This window comes from Carassius auratus, unplaced genomic scaffold, assembly GCF_003368295.1.
Source record: "Carassius auratus strain Wakin unplaced genomic scaffold, ASM336829v1 scaf_tig00029585, whole genome shotgun sequence".
Lineage (NCBI taxonomy): Eukaryota > Metazoa > Chordata > Actinopteri > Cypriniformes > Cyprinidae > Carassius > Carassius auratus.
This window is the reverse complement of record NW_020525778.1, coordinates 74,210-80,209: the sequence shown is the minus strand read 5'-3', so window position 1 is coordinate 80,209 and position 6,000 is coordinate 74,210.

Sequence of the window (6,000 nt, the reverse complement as noted above, 5' to 3'; positions counted from 1 at the left end):
AGCTTTGTTTACTTTTGTGGTAAAAGGGTGAATCTCACAAAACCATATTTCAACCCAACATAACAGCCTAATAATCAAACAAAATGGTGATTAGTAATTTAAGATTATTATTTATTTTAAGAAAATTAAACATATTTCCAAGATTTTTCTGCATTGTGAAAATTACATATTCATAACTCCCACCAGTATAACAAGTTTATAACAATAAAAAAAAAAAAAAAAAAAAAAAAAAAAACAATATATATATATATTGTGGCAGGGTGAGGAAGGACACGACTGGAGAATGAAGGTAAGTTCCCTGAAGGGTGGATTTTATTGAAAGGAAGTGGCGTTGCTGTGAGGCGGCTTGGTGCTCGGTGCTCAGCGTCCTTGTAGTGGTGCACTTGACAGTGCGTCGGCGTCGGCGTTGGCCGTCCCCGCTCAGTGTTGCATGGTGAAGTTGAAGTCCTGGACCGCGTACAGTTGTTCCACAGGGGTGAGCTTTCGGCTTATAAAAATCAGGACGGTGTCGGATGCGTTCATCTGCAGCAAGAAGGGGCAGTTGAAGGCAGGGGCTCGGAGGACTGGCTCCATCGTGAGGGCTGCCTTTATCCGGTGGAATGCCGCTTCTGTCTCGGGGGTCCACGGGACCTTTTACGGCTGCCCATTCCCAGTCGGGTCTGTCATGGGAGAAGCTAAGGAGGAGAAGTTAGGGATAAAGCAGCAGCAGTACCCCTCCAACCCCAAAAAGGCCCATACCTGCGTCTTGGAGGTGGGCCACGGCGCAGAGAGGAAAGCTGCCACCTTCTTCTCTTGCGGTTTAATGAGGCCGCGACCTACCTGTTACCCCAAGTACTTTCCCTTCGGCAAGGGCCAGATGACACTTCCGAGGGTTGGCGGTCAGGCCAGCCCGGCGTAGTTCCGTCAGCACCCTCCGCAGCTGCTCCAGATGGTCCTCCCAAGTCTCCGAATGGATGACGACGCCGAGGTAGGCCACCGCATACGTTTGATGGGGTAGAGAAGGCCGTCTTCGGTTTGGCCTGTTCCGTTAAGGGGACCTGCCAGAAACCTTTGTTGAGGTCGAGATGAACTGGGCCCTTCCCAAATGGTCCAACAACTCATAGACACACACGCTGGGTAACAGTCAAATTCGGAGACTTCGTTCAGGCGGCGGAAGTTGTTGCAGTAGCGGAGGGTGCCGTTGGGCTTTGGAACCATGATGATGGGGTTGGACCATGGGCTGCGTGATGGTTCAATTACCCCCTTACTCTGGTGTTGCAGCCCAGACTTCTGGGCGGCGGAGAGTTGGGGATCCATATCAACAACCACGGGAGTCAAGCTGGTGTAGGCCGAGAGCTGGGGCCCTGTCCCTGAACCCAGCGCTTCAGAAGATTGACGTGGTAAAGCTGATCCTCCTTCCTTCTGCCTGGTTGCCGCACACGGTACGTAACGGGACCGACCTTTTCCGTGACTGTGTAGGGCCCCTGACAGGTGGCTAAGAATTTGCAGGCGGCTGTGGGCACCAGCACCAGGACGTGGTCTCCTCGCTGGAACTCCCGTGGTTGGGCCGCCCGGTTGTAATGCCGTTGCTGCGCCTTGATGAGTTGCTCCCGGACGATGGGCATAACTCAGTCGATCCACTCTCGCATCTTGCGCACGTGTTTGATGGTGGTCCGGTGTACCACCGGCTGTTGTTCCCAGGCCTCTCGGGCAACGTCAAGCAGACCGTGGGGTTGTCGGCCGAAGAGCAGATCGAACGGTGTAAAGCTGGTGGAGGCCTGAGGGATCTCTCGAATACCGAAGAGCACATAGGGGAGCATCTGGCAACACTGATGAGAGCTTGGGACATGTGTCATAATATATGTATTTTGTATGATGTATTTTGGATAATTGTATGACATGTATCATGTATTTTATGCTAAATAAAAGAATTTACATTAAAATATTATAATGAGTCAAAAACACAAACAAAAAAAAGATAACATCTGGATGCAATACTGTAACAATAATTTGGGGAGAAATATGCATAATTGTCATGGAGATAAATCTGAATGCAAGGCACCATGGTGTTGACATAAATTATGGTTTCTGTTACAGGTAGCATCTTTTTTATAATATTTTATGATGTTACCCCAAAAGGGAGAACACACACACAATTATAAGTGTAAGTTTGTCACAGTTTCCTTAAAACACAAAGGTATTAGTTTGAAGAGACGTCAAAGTCTGCAGGCAATAAAGCTGATCATGATATTTCATCTATATTTCCATTCATCGAAAATGTCAAGTATAGTGGATGAGTCAGGCAGTAGTACAACCAATAAATGAATCAAGACTAAACATTTTTACAGACCTTGGGTCTTGAATCACAGAGTATGACGATCTAAAAGTTTTTGGCCAGCTAGTTTTTTTTTTTTTTTTTTTTCTTCCCATGGAGCAAACTGAAAATACATACACGTCTATTTGTGGTACTGGCAATGCCTGGCAAATGGTTTCTCGATTACGATGATGAGTCACCCATCCACGACGACATGATCTCATGGACCTGACGAATCCTTTGCTATAATTACTTCCAATAATAGCTTTTTTTGTTTCAAATGCGTGCCTTTGAACCTGCCACTTCGTGTTAATTATAAACTGGCAACTATATAAGACCAGTGCCTCTTGATAGACCAACCGCCGTCAGTCTGACCACCTCATTTCCACATCTGTGCACTGGTTTCAGTGAAGTTAAGATGGGAAATCCCACACTTCAGCCAAAATCACAAAGAGAACTTGACCTCCAGGAAAACACATTTGTCATCTTGCTCTATAAGCATCCTCAAGAACCCATCATTCATATGGGTGGAAAGGAGGCAATCTGTGCATCCGCAATGGCGCCATTTCACAACACTGAAAACAGGCAGATAGCATGTTGGTCATGGACATATCGGAAAGAAAGAATATAGGGAGGAATATACAGTATGGAGTCTATTGGCCAAGCATGCGGGAAACCTAATTTGCATTAAAGGACTATCCTTGTGTAAAAGAAGTGTGCATAACTGTATTGAATGTGTACTAGTTGTGTCCTTAAAATCTATATATTTTTTTTGTTTATAAAAACTTCAATTACAGTTAACATTATATCAGTGACATAAAAGGCCACTTAGTGTACACTTTCATGGCTGATTCAAAACATACCACACATCAAAAGAAAAGTTTTACATTAAAGTAGACTTTAAATCATTATGTGTTAATAATCTTTTGACATGCTTTAAAGAAGTGCACTTATTGTGTCGACTAACAGACTAAAGCACATGTAAATAAGTAATTGATTACAATTGTATTAGTGTTATTGCAATATTAAGTTAATAATATGTTTTGATATATTTAGTTAATATATTTTAAATACACTTAAAATAATATATTATACACAAAGTTGTAATTAATACATGATATACACGTTTTAATAGAAATGACAAATAAAGTATATTTTAGCTCATCATAAATGCTTGTATAAATCGTATAAGTCTTACTTCAATCTAAAACTATAATACATTTTTGTGTTCAAAAAGTATTCCATTTAGTTCGCACTTGTCTATCGACGGATATTATATCCTCAAAAGGTACTCTTTTTTTTTAAAGTGTGTAGGCCTACCTCAATATATATATATATATATATACCTACAGTGAGGATCAAAAGTTTGGGCACCCCTTGCAGAATCTGTGAAAATATGAGTAATTTTCAAAAAATAAGAGAGATCATACTAAATGCATGTTATTTTTTTATTTAGTACTGTCCTGAGTAAGATATTGTACATAAAATATTTTAACATTTATTCCACAAGACAAAAAAATGCTGAAATTATTAAAATAACCCCAATCAAAAGTTTTTGGAACCCTTGTTTCTTAATACTGTGTTCTGTTACCTGATGATCCTCGACTGTCTTTCTGTTTTGTGATGGTTGTGCATGAGTCCCTTGTGTGTTCTGAACAGTTAAACTGAGCAGCGTTCTTCAGAAAAATATTTAAGGTCCTGCAGATTCTTCAGTTTTCCAGCATCTTTGCATATTTGAACCCTTTCCAGCAGTGACTGTATGATTTTGAGATACATCTTTTCAGACTGAGGACATTTCAGGGACTCAAACACAACTATTTAAAAAGATTCAAACATTCACTGATGCTCCAGAAGGAAACAAGATGCATTAAGAGCTGGGGGGTGAAAACTTTTGGAATTTGAAGATCAAGGTAAATTGTACTTAATTTGTGTACCGGGAAACATACAAGTATCTTCTGTTGCTTACGAAGGGCAGAACTAAATGGAAAAAAATTATATTTAAACAAAATAAGACAAATTTGGCCATCTTCATTGTGTTCAAAAGTTTTCACCCCCCAGCTCTTCATGCATCTTGTTTCCTTCTGGAGATTCTGCAAGGGGTGCCCAAACTTTCGAGCCCCACTGTATATATATATATATATATTCACTTTTGTATTTTACTCACCTTCGTCTTGTTCCAATCAAGGTTTTTTTGTTTTGTTTTGCAGAACACAAATGAACAACTGTGAAGAAAGTTAATGCTGCTCTTTTCCCTTCAGTTTACAGTGACTAGATGCTGTACAGTTAAAACATACATAAATACATACTAAATCGGTTGCACTTTTAGAATTAGTGTCCTACTTTGTAAGTATGCTTTGTGGAGCTTGAAAATCTCTAATTAATGTACGATTTAATTAATAAACAGCATCAACATTCTGCTAAACACGTCATTTTGTCTTCAACTGGATATTGAAAAACATGAGCATGACTTTTCCTGTAATTCTTTCTAAACATTACATTTCAGTGACAGTACGAGACATGGTCGCACAATGGCACCATAAGTTTGACTAAAGACAGGGATATAAAGGAACTTAAACTTAGGTGGGTCCCAGGGGCTCCATTGGGAGAATTCTTCATTTTAAGTTAATTATACAGAGTGAGCTTCATGAGCAGTCTCTCATTAGAGTAATACCAAAAGTGATCATTAGAGAGGCCAGTCTGAAATAAGATGCTCGGATATATTTATACACCCTGACCATCTCCATTTCCAGGAGGAAAAGAGAGGACAGGCCTTTTGAGGAATTTGCATTTTAAGTAGTATTTGTATGGTCAATTCCAAAAATATTTGAGAAATTCTCACAGGAGCACATCACATGTGGACCAGACATAAGAACAGATTTCCGCATTTGTTTACTTTGCTGGAGTAGATGACTGAACATCATTGTTTTCATGCTTTCATTCATCTAGTGCCCAGTGTCCCATTCCACTGGAGACTATCTTCAAGCTTTGTTTGCACAGATGTGTTTAGGACCAGATGTGTTTGAATGTGTGGTCTTCACACACTGATACAGGAAATTCAATACAGTATGATGTTTCTAAGGCTCCTTGAAGTTTGTATATGTAAGGAATGACATAGTTAATTTGTTTGCAAGTATGCCAGCACATCCCTAAACATTCTTTACATACAGCCTCAGTTAACTGGAGGTTGGAAACACATTACATTCAAGTAAGAAAACTCACACTGCTGTCATTTCTGAAATGTGTGCTTCAGCTAAACCTTATAAATCAAGATAAAGTGCACAGTGTATGTGGAGCTGAGGTCATGTGAACCTCTCGCTCGTGTGTAGGGGTGTTCTGGTATTTTAGTATCAGCTAGGAGTGTTGTCTATCGCAGAATTAATTTAATAAGAAAAGTGATGGATGTGTTTGGTTATATTAATTTTGTGAGGGATGATACTATAATTCACTGTATCAGAGACATGGACCTAGTCACTTAAGTATATTGCTTTGGGTGGCTTATTGTGAATTTGAAAAGTGAGACATGTTGCTGGATCAGCATCTTTGTTGGTTTTGGAAAAGCATTCCTATAAACCAGATGTTTCAAGGATTAGGGACTTAACAACATTCATATCGAACTATCCCCCACTGATTTCAAGGACAGTGTTGGGACTGGTGTTGTGGGATAAAGGTTCTAGAACCAATACAGCATTTTCTCCAGGAAGTTTTGG